Genomic DNA, 18,888 nt, shown 5'->3' with positions numbered 1-18,888 from the left:
TCTGCACAGTGTACTTAGTGTTTTCTCTTCAAAGAAGAAACCTAGCTAGATCTCTGTCTTAGAAAATTAGCTGTTTTTCCAAGCTCTCTAGGTAGAATCTAAACAGCATTCAGTACCTCATCCTAGCTTCCTTCTTTACCTCAGTAGCTTTCGATATTTGTTCTTTTTCTTAAATCCTCTTTTCTGGCCATCCTGTATTATTATTATTATTATTATTATTATTATTATTATTATTAATTTCTTCAACACAATATAGTGTCTGACATCAGGCTATTTACATGTATTTTCCTCATTAGAAACTTTTATTCTCAGGCTTTCTGCCTAACTCATACATTTTTGTTTGCTTCAGTCCCAGAACTCATAGACAACTGTCTGTCGTGTGTCTACAGTTGATAAAAGTTCATTCTGCATAATCTTCCTAGTCTGGCTTAGATACACTGCACCTGCTTCTGATGTGAACAAGGTGGTTTCTTTAGGACTCCATGTAACTCATGTTGTTTCTTACAAGTAAGCAGATAAATTGAAAAAGTAGCTAGACATTTATATGAATCAACTCATACATATATTGAAAATATTCTGGTTGATAAGAAGACAACCTCAATATTACAATATTTGATCCATATCCCTATGACATGGAAGGGCATATATACTTTGATTTCATAATAAACATAGAAGCAAAATTTCTAGTGAAAATATGGTTTGCCATTGGAAAATAAGTCCTGGAAGAAAAAAAAGGTAGATTCATCAATTAGTGACAAAAACAGAGGAGAATGGCTTTTATAAACTAAGTTTGACACTGTAACACACCAATCAGTTTATGACTAAAATGGGAAGTATATCTTATAATACTAGAGGAAAAATAAGCAAATGTATGTTTTTGCATCAGTGAGCGATTAAAATATCACAAGTAGCCATATAAAATGTATATGAAAACATGCATTTTAGATAATGGTGCATGACTTATAAACTTTTTGATAAAACAAAAAAAATTGACTATGTTGTTAGAGTTGTTATCCATATTATGTAGAGAGTACACTCTCAGAATACACTTAGAAATATTTGGGCCTTTGGTGAATTCTATTGAATTAAATAAACTGATTATGTACAAAGTGATTATTCAACTCCAAAATGGATTAGCGATTGGAGAAAGTAGGTATTTTATTCGATTTTATGCAAAGTTTAATGTACAGAATCAAAGACAAATAGGTAGTTAATTCCTTCCTCTTGATATAGATCTTATATCAGGAAGTTGACCCCCTAAGCAATCCACAATGACAGCTTTATTTTGTTACATCTATTTTTTTTTGTATAGTGTGTGTTGTGTGCTCACATACGTACTTGTGAGTGGTTTTAGATAATGGACCCATGACTTTTCAGATACAAGACATGTCCTAAATCATTGAACTACAACATCAGCCCATATATTGATTTTAATATTAATAAACTATTCTGTCTCTCTGAAAACACTTTAGCTTTCTCTATGTTGAAATTTTTTCATTTTTTCCACACTACATCCTAATGATACCTTTGATTGTTGGAGCAAAAATTCTAATGTAAAATGTTTTCATCCCATATATCTTTAATGTCTGAAATTTATTTATACATTTATGTTTGTTGTCCTTAGCATGTAGCTTATATTCACATAATAACTGTTTTTTGACATGGACAAATCATATTATTATTTTAGAACATTTAGTGCCTAATACCCCACCTTAAAGGAGTAGAATATTTTTGATCTGAGAAGATATATTTTTTAGTAATTAATTGCAGTCTACTCATGTAGAAGCAGAAATGAAAGAAAAGACAATGTTTATACACTGGCTTAAATATCTGTGTGGAAATTTTGCCATATATTTCCATATACATTTTTTTATCTTACTTAACAGAACTTACATAATTAGTAGTAAATTTAACTCACTAAAGTTTAGTATACTGGCATCAGGAATATTTTTCATGCCAATGTTATTTTAATGGAAGATATTTTTTGATTTTTAGTTCACAGTAATTAATATATGTTACTGATATCTTCTTATTAATCATTCAGGTATCACAGCAAATGTAACTTTGAAACTCATACACCATTTAGTACAGATAGGTGGTCATGGTGTTTTGTGTGTTTTCTTTAACTGACAAATACCTGAGGAGTTTCTGAGCTTATCCTAAACGTGTGATTTTAAGACCAGAAAGTTTAGATAAGCATCTTTGGAATTATGCTCTGTTTTCTCAGATGTGGCCAATGTTCAGAATCTTGTTTTGTCTTCCTTACAGAACCTTAATCCATGCAGGAACTATGTCACCTTATCTGCCCCAGTCATTAGTTCTTCTGATACCACTAAGTTGTGAGATCCAAGTGTAAGCACGGGTTTCTCAGAATAGCTTAACACCAAGCAGCTCTTGTTATTACAGCCATTTAAAAACAGGACATTTTCAATGCATACCCATTTCCTTGAAAGTCATCTACAGAAGGACTGATTTCCCCAGTGAGGTGCTTGTCTGACAGCCTGCCTCTTCCACAGATGCCTGTTACTCCCAGTTCTGTATTAGTGAGCACTCATTCACCAGTAACATCTTTCTACAGCAGAGTCCTCAAAATATTCAGGTGCTCCAGGACTGGCTATTTTTATTTTTATTTTTCTAAGAATAACCAGGTGGCTCTCTGTTAGTCTTGAGTTGACAGAAAGGGCTAAAAGTGAAATAGCCTGTTAACAGAAACAGAGAAGATTCACAATGAGTTGACACCTGCCCTTTGAGATGGGAGAAGCAGGGTGTTCTGGCTTTTTCTTTGTTTATTTTTAAGTTTCCTTTGGTCTAAGAAGACTGCACAGTGAATGAAGTACTGTGTCATCAGAAAGACTTGAATTCAATCCCTGTAAATAGCTGTGTATGGTGGGGTAGATTACTAATGCTAGTGTTGAAAAGGAGGAAGGAGGAGGATGTCTGGGGCTCTGTGGCCAGCTAGCCTATCCCATTCATCAAATCCCAGCTCCTGGTAAAAAAAAAAAAAAAAACTGTCTCAAAACATGGGGTACATGGCCTTTGGGAGGGGCAATAACAGGGGTGGGCATCTGTTTCCACATAGGAAAACATACATACATCCAAATACTCCCACTTCACTCCACCACCACATGCTTGTTCCTGCACGAGCGCGTGCACGCGAGCACACAAAACACACACACACACACACACTCACTCACATACAAAGCAAACTTTTTTGCTTAGATTTCATGACAGTCTCTCAAAGGCTATCCAACCTGTCCTCAGTTATAAATAGGCGAATAAACAGCAGCCCAGAGAGAGACTGAACACAGCCAGCCTACAGAGCTAATACCTTTATCTGTTTTCATCAGAATATTCTCACCACAAAAAACAGGACACAATCCATGTCTGGTAAGGCTGTGCATTTGCTGAGAGAAAGCTGCCAGACTGCTTTCAGCTCTTTTATAGATGTCATTCATATTTTTAAGCTGCAACGTTACAAACACAATCACAGATATTTCAAAGTATGAGTTGAGTTTTACTGTAATTCTCTTTGTTCTCAAAGCTGAAGCATTTTAACAGTTTAGGGGAATGTCTCAGGGTTTCTTATTTTGCTTTGTTCTTTCCAGAGATTAAGACAATGTATACGTATAACATTCATTACTTAAGAAATTGGTGTGTGTGTGTGTGTGTGTTTGTGTGTCTGTGTGTGTGTGTCTGTGTGTGTGTGTTCTATCAAAGCACAATTTCCACTCATTACTAGAGAGCTGAATTCTAAATGAAGGATTGTATAAGGGAGATGTGCAACCTGAATAAAACATTTCCAGAAAGTCTGAATAATATAGTCCTGCATAAAGAGGGCTGAGATGTTCTTGATCCATAATTGGAAAAGCTTCAAGTGTGTGTACTCAGGAGCTCATGCACAGAGAAAGGGTTAGTTATCATTATTTTTCGTGCTGGTTAACATTTATAGGGCCCCAATAGTATTTTTAGTTTTGAGTAGAACACAAGTGCTCTGATAAGTGATCTTCTGTCTAAATTACCCACATGGAGATGTGTCTCTAATCACCCTCTGCATACAGACAGCATTGACAAACAAGCCCAGAACAAGAGGACTTTTAATGTGGCAGAAGAATAAACTCACAGTAAAACAAAAGAATCAGTTCAGGTCAGTATGGCCTCTGAAAGCATCAATGAATGGTTAGCGTTTGATTGTAACCAGTATTTGTTCACTATGTCTAGACCTTGGAATATCCAAAACATATTTGCTGACCTCCTATTCTTCCTATCACCAAAGAATTGGAGTTAGAAATAAAAACAGATTGTTGAGGACAATGAGTGAGATTTAATTTTTGGTGTCAAACATGTTGTACCCTGTAGATAACTATCTATTCCCTATCTTTGATCATATAGAACAACAGAGATGGTTACATTTGAAAGGTGTTCCCTGATACTTATTTGTGAAAAGCCGCCAGAGAAGGATGTTTGAAGTAATTATTATAGTGCAAATGAGATTATATCTTTTTTAAAAATATTTTTGATTATTGAATGTAGGATGGAATTAAGGAACGGTGCTGAGGATCAGAGCATATAGGAAATAATGCACACTCCTAGGTATACATCTCTATGCCATTATTTTATTTACCCAGGGGGTAAACAAATGATCCCACCATGTAACTAGAAATGAAGTATCACCCATTACAAAAGCATAGGTACACTGAATTGTACACTAAGAATTATTGACTCTGTTCACCAGGCATTGGATAGCTGTTGAAATGTTTTAGCTGGTGAATGACATGTCCAGAATTGTATTTTATGAAGATTAACCCGTTGGCATTTTCAGGATTGATCAGCATGTAGACTGTGCAGTGACAGAACAGATTGTGGTGGCTCAGGGCTGATATATGATAGGGGCAATGAGAATAGAAAGGGAGAAATTGACTTGAGAGATACATGGCACTGGAACTGTAAGACTTGATTATTAAATATGGTGCCTGAAGTAGGGGATGTCAGAGATGAGTCCAGACACTCTGAGCCTAGATGGAAAATCGAGGATGGAAGAAAAGGAACATTCTGTCAGTGATTTTATGATCTCTTATGTGCTTTGACTCATGTAATTGATTGCAGTCGAAAATCTTGGGTCCAAAGCCATGTTCAACATCATGTAAGCATATTGTGCCATCTTGGCATCTGCACTTTTGCACAGCAATCCATTGTCACTCTCACATATTACATTGTTGAAGAATATTTTCTGTCCCAAATCTAAAGTGGACAAAAACAAAACACTGAAAGTATTAGTAAGTGAATATTTTAGTAAACTTTCAACTAAACATAAACTATATCATATTGTGTTAAATGTTAGCTTTAACTTTTTCATCCTACTGAAACCCAATTACTAGATTTGTGGTGTGTGTGTGTGTGTATGTGTGTGTGTGTGTGTGTGTGTGTGTGTTGTTCTGGAATTAACTTCAAATATTTAGATAATATTAAAGAATTAGTAAACTTTGTTGGAGCAAGTTCTTATAAAGTTTTTGTATTTCGAGAATATATATATGCATATATATATCACTAATCTTTAATTACTTAAAGTTAAATAAAAATTATACTTAAACATCCTTGTGCATTTAGATCATAAATGTATGATATATAAACATAAATTTACATTATATATATGATTCTATTTCATGATATATCATGGACATAGTAAAACAGGTAAAACTATGAGGCGTAAAGAAAACTTGGACTAGAAGATGCAAGTCCTCTTCTCTTGCTCTCCTCTTCCTGGCAAATCTCAGATATCAACTCAGGAGTCAGATCTGTGTCAACTCAGGAGTCAGATCTGTATCAACTCAGGAGTCAGATCTGGCTGCAAGTGCCTTTACCTACCAAGCCAGCTCACTGGCTATGGTGGGGAGTCTTTGTTTGTATGTTTGCTGGTTTGGTTTGGTTTTAGTTTTAGATTTTTTATTTTTTAAAAAGGATTTATTTCTTTTTCTTATTTTCCTCTCAAATTTTAAGACTTTCCAACATACCAAAAGATTAGAAAGACTTTTCTATACATGAAGGTGAGATTATCAGAAAAGCCATGCTTTCAGATCTTGGGATCAGAGACTGAGCTGAATGGAACACTGCGAGGACAGGGGCTGATCTGAATTGTTGAGGAACAGAGACTATCACTCAAACTACATAATAGAGCTAATACAGGGAATGCAGTTAAAAGGAAGGATATTTCATAAGATAGTAGAACGGGGTCTAAAACATGTAGCTCCAGATGCAAAGACTTGAGTCAGGTTAATGATATATTGGCCTACCCCACAGTAATCTGACAACATTCTAAAGTTAGCAATCCAGTGACTTAACATTGTTGAGAAGAACTTCTGTTTAATTAGGACAGAAAGACTTTGCCTTGTGGGACTGCATAAAGATATCTTGGTTCTTGGCTGGGCATGGGCCTGAAACTCTGAGACTCCAAGGAAGAAATTGCAGGTGTTTGGCCATGTCCCCAGAACCCAGGGTCCTAACAGGCAGTCTAGTCTCCATGGACCTACATTGTTCAGTCACATAGGCCATTATGGCCCCTCCCAAAGTGCACAGTTAGAGGGCATGACTACAGGCCTCAGGCCCTAGAGAGATTTACATACTAATGAAGGCCAGAGGGCAGAGTCAATTAAGCATTCTTCCCCAGATCCTCCCCTTTTCTCCCTCCCTATTTAACTCAGGTCTGCCCTGAGTTTCACCAGGGGTGCACACATCCAACTACCACGTCATGAACAATAAACTACTCCTTGGAAACCCAGTCCACGTGTCTTCTGGGGCCTGCCACTACCAAGCTTCCAGCTTTGAAACTTCAGACTTTATTGTGTATGTGGGAACCGTGGGCAGGGAAAGCTCCGGAACTCCAGTGTGTTTTTCCCACAGCTGGCGCAACCAACATGGGGCACAGTGACACAACTACAGAAATTGATACCATGGGTAAGCGTGGAAAAGGTCTCAACTATCATGCTGCCATTGTTGGAGGACCTCTCTGCGTTTCAGTCATGCAGATCGCTTCTTCAAGCAAGCTAGCTGGGCCACCAAGTCTGCTGAGTACAGTAACCAAATCTCTCAAACAGGGTGCTGCCGGGCCTCTTTTCTCCCCAACCTCGTTTCTCTTGGCTGTGGGTCGGACGGTCGAGTGCCCACATGTCTCCAGTCTTGGTCCTTCTGCAACCTCTCAGCGATCTGAGAGCCAAGGGCTTGAGACCAGTTGGTCCCTGGCTGCCTCCAGGCCTGGGGATCCCCAATACAAGAGCTCTGCACCCCCACGACTGAGTGACAATTCCCCATGCTGGGCGGGGCCCCACCGCACTCACCCTGTGTTCCAGGAAATAAACTCAGCCAAGATTCTGTGTGCTCTTGCCATGCTGAACTGAGCTACAATCCCAGCCTACCTCCTTGTGGCAGATGCATGGACCCAGAACTCAACAGAGACTCACACCTGTGCATGCCCACATGCGGGCCTACATTGTTCCCTACATTGCCTTTTCATTCCCTTTGTATATCTTCCAACATGGAAGGGAGCTATCTGCTACATTAGCTTCCACTACTGTCAATCAAAGAAGACTGAGCATATTAAAATAATGCCTCACAATACACAAGATAAAGCGACACTGCAGATACTGTACACACTTGAATTTCACTTGCTTAAGTTCATTTAAGATAACAAAAAAAATCGGTTTTAAATGGTAAATTCTATAAAAAATTGGTCAGGTTTACGTAGGAATATTTTATTTTAGGGTACAAATTTTGAGTCTTTAGGGACTCCATGAGGTAAATCATTGTAAACGTGTTTTGTTATTCTATGCTACACAAATATTTATTAGAATTTGATATTTCTTTATTGAGCTACAGAACAATTGTGGTAGAAAATCATACAATAATAGAAGTCTAAGTCAACAATTTTTTTCTTAATATGCAGGAAAATAGAGCTCCTGAATTTTTACTTAGGTAAAATGAACATAATTTTCTGTTTATAAAACCAGAGTGTAAAGCCAAGCTCCACACATAGTGCAGTGCACGCCAACTTCTGGAAAATCTCTTGAGATACTTTTCAATATTCAGGTTTTTGGAGGCACCCTCTGAAACTCTGCAGTTGAACAGGTTTTTCTTTGTGCTTATCGTTTACATGTAGAGGTTCACTTGTAAGAGCATTTCTTTCAGAATTCTATGCATATATCAAGTGCGTTCCTTAAAAGATTAATAAGTGATTCTTTGAGGATTTGTTCATTGCTCCATTTATTTTCTGTTTTCAGTTCCTTGTTCTCATTCCTTGTTCACGCTCCTTCCCTCATACCTCCTCCTCTCCTCTTTAACTCTCCTTTTCTCCTCTTAGCTTTAGAACTCTCCAGGAGCTGATGGATCCCATACATACATGTATGTAGTCAAATCTTAATCAAACACAGCCTTGATAAAAATGGGTCATTCGATTCTTCTAATGGCTACACTCCCCTTGACCATGACCTCATACGACCAAGTCTAACACTGAACACTCTAACACTGAGGTGGATACAGAGGCCCACTACAGCTTAATATATTCTTTGAAACTATTTACTATGCTTTTATTTTATTTTACTAGAAAAGTAACTTGTACATTTATTTTGGTTTTGATCTTATTTTGAGAAAGAATGAAATTGAATCGGTGGAAGGACCTAGAAGGAGATGAAGGAAGAGAAGAAATGTGTTCAAAATATATTATATGAAAATGTTTCAAAATGTTGAAAACATTTACCTTAAGAATAGACTTAATTATGTGGTTTGAACATTGAATCACGTAAGTTTCCTTATTTCTCAGAATACTGCCATTTAAGAATCTGGAAACATTTTATGTTATTTCCATAAATGCATTTGACCCATTTTCATCGACTTATCAAAATATGTTAGAACAGGTTTTAGTTCCAAGATGCTTTATGGGTACTTTAAGCTAATCATACAAATGACAATAAAATGACAAAATGAGTAAATAAATATGGAAAATTAAACAAAATGATTGCTAGTGCCAAGCTCAGGAAAAGGCCTAATATAGCATTTCTGGAATTGGTCAAAGAGGAACCAGAACAAAGAGGAAAGAGATACTACCATTAGCTCAAATTATTAAATTATTTTCCAGTATGAGTATTCAGCAGGCAATCAACTTTTCTTACCTTATTATATTAAATATCATTTAGGTGAAAGAGTTCTCCATTTGCAGACTTGATTTAACATTGACACAAATCTGGACCATCACAAGATCATCTTCCAATTACCTGCCACACAGTAGGTCATAGCAGTCTTCAGAATTTTTACTCAGTTTTCCATGAAACACTGTAGCTATTTGTCATAAGCCCACACCATTAATTCCAGAGTTATTTTAGTATACAAGTCAATGAGTCCCTGTTTCGTGTCTGGTGGAAGAAAAGTACCTGAGGAGCCAGCATCCTCTGCAGCTCCTTGCTGGTAGTTGTTCTCTTGCATTCTTTTCTGCAGGAGCTTACACATCACAGCTCTTTAAAGGAGCCTTCATTTGATCCACCAGAAGGTTGTGAACTGTTGGCTGCTCCATTTTCTTTATTTGCATAGCTGCTATGACCTTCACTCTAATCAATTTTATGTCTTCCCTTTCCCTTTTCTTTCTCTTATTGTATTCTTCCTGGTAATTCATTACTTTATAAAGTAAATGCTTATATTCCTCCATCAAATTATCCTAGCACATTACCTGTCAGGCAATGGGATACTTATTATATAGGTTTTATTCCCCCTATGGAAAGTCCTGGAACAATATTAGGTAAATAAGTTATTTATATTTTGTGGAGAATAATCTACAAACTTGCATATTGCTTTTCGTGTGTGTGCGTGTGCGTGTGCGCATGCGCGTGCATGTGCGTGTGTGTTATCTAACTAGCTGACTAATGTTTATCTCATTTGCATCTATATCACAGTTATTTCACAAATTTACAATAAGCAACTTTAAGTTAAAAAAAACTCAGTTAACTGAGTGATTCCACTAGACCTTATTTCTTTAGAAATAAACTACAACCCTATTTTCTGTTTATTACAATCATCCTGAACAGACATGAAATACTTACGACAAGCTGTAGGCTAATCTTCATTCTCCCCCATCCCAGTACTAACCAACCCTGACCCTGCTTAGCTTTGCAGATCAAATAAGACAGGTGGGTGGTATGGCTGTGGACCAGTCTCTCATGAATAAAACTGAAGACTGACTGGCTTTCAAGCTCATGAGGCCAGTTTTGACTACTGAAGCATCTCGGAAACAACTGAGCCTTTAGATCACAGGGAAACCTTTCAGAGAGTTTTAGTGAAGAAACAAAACGATGAATGGATTTCCATATCTCGACCATCACCTCAGAGCAACTACCTAGCTACAGATCCATAAAATGCAGCCCTATTTGTCAGGTGATACTCACAGATGTCTTTGAGTAGACAGTAACTTCAGAAGTTAAGTTGGGACAGAAATGATGGTGCAAAAGAGAAATCATGTCAGATACATAAGGACTTTGATGGAGACCGTCATTTCAGATTTCAAAAGATTTTAAGGAAGAGCTTATAGAGAGTAAGATCAAAGTTCAATGCCTCAAATATGTTTTTTCTTAATAAATTGGATAATATAATCTTCCATAATTTTTAAGTTTATTAAAAAGGCAATTATGTACAGTCAATCCACAGAATTCTTGGAGAAAAGGAGATTCATAAGAGGATCATATTTTATTGTTCTTAAATTCAGAAATATTTAATGCATTATTCAAACATACAATGAAGTACAGAGCACACATAGTGTTGTTCACTAATGTGATAATAAGATTTATTTATATATTTAAGATTTTTTGCTTAAAATATATCTTAAGGTGTAGCTTGTTCTATAGAGTGCTTGTTTATCACATAGTAGGTCCTAGGTTTGTTCCCCAGCAATCCTCAAAAATAATGAAATTATTTTTACATATTTGATTTTTATTTTAAAATAATTTCATATATTTATATATAGCAGTATTTACATTTTCCCCACCCTTGAGACTCTTGCCTATATTTTTCCTATTCTTGCAGTGGATGGTCTCATTTATTGTTATGTTGGTGCATGTGTTTATACATATTCTACAATGAGCTCTTCTCCCAAAGGAGGTTCTAAAACAAAGCTGCTGGTTCAGACCCATGCTCCTTTGAACTAGATAATCCTTTTTTTTTATTGGGTGTTTTATTTAAATTTCATATGTTGTCCCCTTATTCCATTCCCCACCCACCCAGGAACCCCCTATCCCCTCACCCCTCCTCCTTCTTCTCTGTGGATGTAACCCCTACTTACCCCCCCACTCCCACCTCCCCACCCTGAAAATTCCCACCCCCTGGGGCGTCCAGCCTTCATGAGGTCAAGGATCTCTTCTTCTACCTTTGCCCGGCAGGGCCCTCCACTCTCACACATTCAGCTGAAGCCCTGGATCCCTCCCTAAGTGCTCCTAGGCTGGTGGTTTAGACCTTGGGAGCTGTGGTTGGTTGGTATTGTTGCTCTCCTCATGGGGCCACAAACCCTTTCAGCTCCAATGGCCTTCACTCCTGACTTCAATGGACTTCACTTCTGACTCCTCCATTGGGAACCCCATTATCAGTTCAATGGCTAGTTGTGAGCATCTGCCTCTGAATATGTCAGACTCTTGCATACCTCTGAGGAGACATCCATATCAGGCTCTTATCAGCATGCACTTCCTGACTTCCACATCAGCATCTACTTTTGGTGACTGCACATGGGATGGATACTCAGGTGGACTGGTCTTCAGTTGGCCCCTCCTTCAGTTTCTGTCCCTCACTTTATCTCCATATTTGCTCCCTTGAGTATTTTGTTGCTCCTTCTAAGAAGGACCGAATCACCCCTACTTGGTCTTCCTTCTTTATGAGCTTCATGTGGCCTGTGAGTTGCATCTTGGGCATTTCAAGGTTCTGGGCTAATATCCAATAATCAGTGAGTGAATACCATGTGTGTTCTTTTGTGATTGGCTTACTTCAATCAGGATGATAATTTCTAGTTCCATCCATTTACCTTTTAAACTCTCGAATTCATTGTTTTTAATAGCTGAGTAATACTCCATTGTGTAAATATACCACATTTTTTTAATCCATTCCTCAGTTGAAGGACATCTGGGTTCTTTCCAGCTTCTGGCTATTATAAATAAGGCTGCTATGAACATAGTTGAGCATATGTCCTTATTATATGTTCGAGCACCTTCTGGGTATATGCCTAGGAGTGGTATAGCTGGATCCTCAGGTAATGCTATGTCCAATTTTCTGAGGAACCGCCACACTGATTTCCAAAGTAATCCTTTTTTATTTCACTCATCTCCATCTCCCCCAAACAGGAAAGGAGCCATCCTCTCCCCCTTGGCCAATCCGGATATAATCAATCGTAACTGTGACTTTATTGTAATTTCTATTTCTTGATTACTAGTAATGACGATTATCTTTTAAATTTTATTACTCAGAATTGCCCTTTTGTATGTTTTGAATGTTCTTAAATTTCTATTTTTATTGATAAGTGGAAGAACTTTACATAATCTAATTGAAAGCTAAATATAAAGAAAATTTGTAGAGTATCTTTCTCTATTTGAGTTTTCTCACCTGCAATAAGAACTTCTTCATAACAAGAGTCATAAATTATTAGCATTTTAAATTTTAGTGGTTAGCTTTGCTGATAATGCAAATATATATATATATGCATGTATATAATTATTACCTGTCATTTATCTATATGTTTATCTGTATTTTATTTATCTATTTATTTATTTTAAATTAAAATTATATTATTCCTTTTTCCTTTCCTCCCTCTAAACCCTTCCATATACCCCCCTTTCCTTTCCTTCAAAATCATGTTCTTTTAATTTTTCAGTAATTGTTCTTAAATACATGCATATATATGCAAATATGTAAATACTACTAAATATAATTCAATCTGCATGTTTGTTTTCAGGGCTGATCATTTGGCCTTGCATATCCATTTGATGTGTTCTTTCTTGGAGAAGCCTATTTATCCAATTTTTTGGAACCCTTACTTAGTTCTCTGCAATGGTTGAGGTCTCAAAGTTCTGGAGTCCTACACAAGTACCTAGGATTCATGAAGTCATGGATCTTGGAGGAGAACCTACAACCACCACTTTGTTAAACCAGAATAATCCCTAAATACACTCTAAATGTTTTTCCTTATACCTACAAGTAAGTATACGACGTACTAAATCTATTACAGAAGACTACAACTAATAAAAATGTGGAATTATGTTGCCTCGTCCCAATGGATGTATCTCCAAGACACTGCAGGGCCCTGTGGAAGAGGGGCTACAGAAATTGTAAGGCCAGAGGAACATAGGGTTTGCTGTGAGATTGGGTTCTCCTGTAATATCAGAAGCTACATCCATAAATTCCCACCAACATGACTGCCAAAACATGAGTGAAAAGGGATACACATGCCAAAGTGGATGGGTTAAGTCCATGGGGGTCCAGTTGCTTTCTAAAGACACCTGTAAGAACTGTTTATAGAGATCAAGTGGAAGAGATGAAATAGATAATAATATTTATTTTTAAATTTTAATTATGTTTTCTGTATTCATATAAAGTCATATGATCCTTGTTGCTCCATTTTTCTTTTCTTTTCTCTGTGCCCCCACCCACCTGCTCCCTTCCCAATTTCATAACTTTTTATGTTTTGATAACCTCTTTCCTTAACCTTTCAGAAATGTAATTCTGTATCTCACCATCTTCTAACTTGCAGATTCCCCAAGGAGATCTGCTCTCAGTAGAAACTCATTGTTTGATTCAATATCAATAATGGCGAGGGGAATTTCTTTTATATATTTTCTTCAAATATATATTAATCTAAATTTACTCATCAAATACTTGGTGACCTGTAATACACTTTTGATTTTGGATTCATAATTTGTCATACTTTTTCAATTTACTGTTAAGCTTGAAGAGTTCTCTTTCAGGCTGTTTTCTTCTCCTTTGTTTGAAATTTTAGTGTCAAGGATTTTAAGTACAGAGATATGTACCTATAGAATATTCTCTAAGATAGAGAACTACTATTAGAAAAATATTGGTAAATGATCCTATACCTGGTCAGAAGACATAACTTGTTTTAGAGAAAAATGAAATCTAATGCTGTTTATGTGCACAGATTTTACCATGTGATTTTTTTTTTAGAGAAAAGTATAAAAGGATTGTTTTTTTCCTTATGGTTTTGTTTTTGTTATTATTCTCAAAAAATTCTTAATAATCACCAGACTCTGAGCTTTTGTTACTATGTCAATAACCACTCCTTGCCCACTTGAACTGCTAATTGAGGATTTTACCTTCTGAGCTCTTTGGATTTGCTTTCTTGCCAGCTGATGCTGGGCTTTCAGTGAGCTTCTTTTTCACTTACCCTTTGTGTTTTCACCACCTCTCGATCTGTATCTTAGCTCTCTCCTTTTTCCAGTATGCTAAGCTCGTTTCCTTTTGTGTGCATATGAAAAAAATACCCCCATGGCAAGAAATATCACTCCTAATCTTGTCTTCTGTTTTATTGTGTACTTTATTAAACTTTCTGTTTCGTAACCCTCAAAACTGGCACAATGCCAGACTTATTTCAAGATTTTTAACTCAGTCACCACCAACTGGCATGTGTTAAGCTAGGAGTCGGGGATCAAACAGAGTAAGAATTACCAGACGTCAATGACACTTTCTGGATGAAGAATTTGGGTAATTGAATTGTTACATAGCCATGAGGTGTAAGGAAGTAATATAAAACACCCGAGCTAAAACTGAGGAGAATTATTGAGTCTGCTAAATTAGATTTTAATACTTTTCTTTTGTGATAGAATCTAGCTATTCTTATAGGTAAGCTTCACATGTCTGAAACTGAAAATAAAATTCTTGCACCTGTAGCTCAGGGTGAACTGAATAGAATTCCCAGAAACAGAGAATATTAATTAACATCACAAAAAACTAGATATAATTAATCAGCAGAATCAAAAACAAGTCTACTCTCATGATACGTGTGTTTCAGAGTATGTATGTATATGTATATATGTATGAATGAAAAAATAATAAAAGATTATTTACTTTTTTTTCCTGAATAACGGAAGACCATTATGGAATTTTTAAATCTCTCAAAAATACATATTTAGCATTTGTATTACATAAGATACATGTAATACAAAAGGAAACATGATAATTGAACATAGACATAGACTGAAATTTAGCAACACTTAGTCTGGGAAGTAGTGTTGAGTTTCCTTGATAAAAATGAAACAAAATCTTAAATACAATGAGAATTGATCTTAAGCTGGATCAAAAGAGTGTATTGCAAACTTATTAAAAATAATAAAACTAGAGGACATCTCTGAATTTTAGTTTTTTAAAACAACGATACTTGTACTTGACTTCGAGAATTTCCTGTAAAGTTTTTGCAGATTACTAATTGATGAGTAAATAAGTTATGCAGGAAACTAAGTACATACAACACTACTAAAGTTACTGTTTTTTATTTTAATTCTTTACACACCAGCATGGATTGAAAGTCCTAATCCATCTACTTCTACAGCTTTACATTTTATCTACACAATTAAGTTTTTTAACAATGATATTTGGGGGCCAGATTCTTGCTTCAGCTGCAAAGATAGTTACTTGGTCTTTAACAAAATAATAATTCCGGACAACCACTTTCTACACTCTTCCTTTGAAGCCTTTCCCTTTAGATGTTAGCATGCTTATTGCTGTCCCTGCAGAAGATACTGAAGCTATAAACAGAAAATTCACATTATACTGACTGAAGGTTGTGTTTATGTATTTAGGATTATATAGATCTATGATTATGAGAATTTATTATGTGTTAGCCTTTACTGGCACACACACACACGTATGTGACAATAATCATAGAAATTGAGGCAAAGAGTTTTAGGTAAAGGAGATGGGATGGTACATTGGGTGATTTCTAGGGAAAAATGAAATGATAATTCAATTATAACCTAGATACTAAATAAAAAGTTTAAAAACAGAAAAATAGATTGTTACATTAGCCTAAACAAGTAAATAAAATATCTTTTGCTTGAAATATACTGTCATAAATTAAAAAAAAAATGCATGATGAAAGAATAAAGAAAATGATGTATCTTTTTAAAAATACAAGTAACTAGAAAATAAAGTATTAGAATGATTTAGGTTTAATCTTATGTAACATAAAAATATATTATGTAGTATACTGTATGGTATATTAATTCATTTCAATCTGTCCCATGAAAATATAAAATATATCACATCTATTCTCTGATTTTTATGTGGTCCAAAGGCACATTTGATTACTTTCATCTCAAAACTGAAGTTGGCTAATGTGTTTTATTATATCTTGTGACAAAGATGAACATATATAAGGCCATTCCAATCTCTCTCTATTTTTCAAAATTAGCATTTGATGAGTAAATGAGTTACATGGAAAATAAGTGGACAACAGACTTCTAAATTTATTGCCTTTTATTTTTATTATGTTACAGACCAAGCTTAATATCAAAGCCGTGGTCCACCTACTTCTGCTGCCTTACATTTCATCTGCTCAATTAAGAAAGGTCTAGAGTAGCAAAAGACAAGTCAATTGCTGGATTCAGAAGCTGTACAAAACACGTGCTGGTTAAGATATCTGAGTCCTGTCTCTCTGCAGTGGCCTTATAGGTGCACAAAGTGAAGAAGGGGAGCAGTGTGAATATCAATCAATGGTTTAATGCCGAGGATGGCAATACCTGCAGGAAGGGATCACCTGCAGCACAGGGTGTTTAGCGCCATGTAGTTATGATAAAGGTGGAAGAGCAGCAGGCGACAAGGGAAAAGGATATGACTTTTTCTTCGGGATGATATCTGAGAAAAGCAGTTTTTCTTACACTCTTTCATAGAGATCAGAGATTTGTAACACTTGAGTTTCTTTTTCAACTTAATTTGACATTGCTTTTAGATGACTGAAGTTGTTCTTTCTGTAGATTCCTAGACAATTATTATTATTATTATTATTTATATATCAGATTCAATGCTAAAAATTCTTACATTAGCCATCACATTTTTATATTAATAGGAATTTCACTTGCAATGGCCATGTGACACACTTTATCCAGTGATAGGTAGAAGACAATTAGATTACCAAATGTACTTCAAAACTTTCCAAGGCTTTCCTACTATTTCCTAAAGCCAGACTACTGATCCCACATAATTATCTAAACTAGAAAACATAAAGAAGATAAAAGAGAAAACTTGAGTACACTATGAAATTTCTTTTGTTGTTTCTGAGGGGGATAGCAAAATACCCATAGAGAATGAAGAAAGTGATTATGTAATGAAATCGACAATTTGAATTTCTATTTCTCTGTCTTAACCATGTCTTTCCTCAAATGAAAATTTGTTCAGATAGCTAAACCTTCAATGTCCTTCTTTCAGACGGGGATCTGGACATAGAAAGAAGGGGTTAGAGCACATCAATTCTAGATTATGTCTATTCGAATAGTTAATTCCAATAGGTAGCCAACAATTTTGACTCCTGTTTATATCCTACACATCTAGAAAGAAGAACCAGAAAACTATCGTTTCATATGTACAGTGGACTTAGAGAGGAATCTTGTGCTTTGTTGATTTAAGAAGTGGAGTTGATCAAGCACTGGTATGTCAAGAAACATTACACTGGTCTACAACTCTTCTTCTTTATCTTAGTAGAGTAGGAATTTCAAAGAAACCTGTGTAATTTGCAAACTGTGTGGTTACCTTGTGCCTACAGTCTTGATGGGTTGTGGTTTGAACCTGAAATATCTTCCATAAGCTTTTCTGAGCAATTGGTACCCACCTAGTAGAGCTGTTTGGTAAGATTGTGGAACTTTTGGAAATGGAGCCTGGCTCAAGGAAGCCTGGCCTTCCTTTCTGTCCCCTTTCTGCTTTCTGACTGGAGGATCAATGTGAATGGCTACCCTATGGTTGTGGAGTTATGCCTTATCCACCATGGTAGACTATAATCCTTCTTAAACTTGAGCAGCAACATACCCTCCATGAATAGTTTATTAACAGTTTTCTAGCTACAGCAGTGAGCAATGTAACTAATATATAGTCTTTGGAGACATGAAAAAGCAAAGGAGAGCTGCAATCTGTTTAAATGCTCTGCTCCCGGCCCTGATAAGACCGTGTAGCCCCACAGAAAGTTATAAGTAATCCTGTAATGACTGACTTTGTGTCTTTGCTGCTGCACTGAATGTGATAAGTGATTGTTTTTTGTTTTAAAAATAAAAATTTGAAAGATTAACATCACCTATTACAGGAATAAATTTTCTTTATTGGAGACTAATTTTTGTAACAAATGGCAAAGGGGGATCAAAGCAAATCTGTGTGTTTAGTCAAGGTTGGAAAGGGAGAAAGAAAATCTTGGCATATCTCTGAGTTTAAGCCTCAAGGAGATTGAACTAGAAACCCCTTTTGGTAGGTCGCATTCCTAAAGTCTATTTCCCTATCATTTTTAGGGTACTTCTCAGTAACAGTTAACATGACATCAGAAAGCTTTGTGTAATGGATATCTTAGAAAATGTCAGTCCTGTTTCTGGGTACCTGAAGCAGCACACAGAGCCCCAGTTATGAAGGATTTAATGGGTGTTAGGAGAAAATATTTCTGTGAATAAAAGCATTTTTAGAAAAAGCTGGTCTTGACTCATGGTTCAGAAAGGAATTCGTGAGAATAGGGAATAGATGGATATTGGTCAGATTGCTTTAGCAGAGGGATCCCAGAGAGAGCTGTTGTGACTGCCCTTGGCCAGAAGCTTGGACTTTCCATGGTCCTGTTTATTTTATTTATTTTATTTTTTATTCTATTCTATTCTATTCTATTCTATTCTATTCTATTCTATTCTA

Source organism: Grammomys surdaster, unplaced genomic scaffold (genome assembly GCF_004785775.1).
Source record: "Grammomys surdaster isolate TR1022 unplaced genomic scaffold, NIH_TR_1.0 126076, whole genome shotgun sequence".
NCBI classification, from domain to species: domain Eukaryota; kingdom Metazoa; phylum Chordata; class Mammalia; order Rodentia; family Muridae; genus Grammomys; species Grammomys surdaster.
This window is presented reverse-complemented; position numbering follows the sequence as displayed.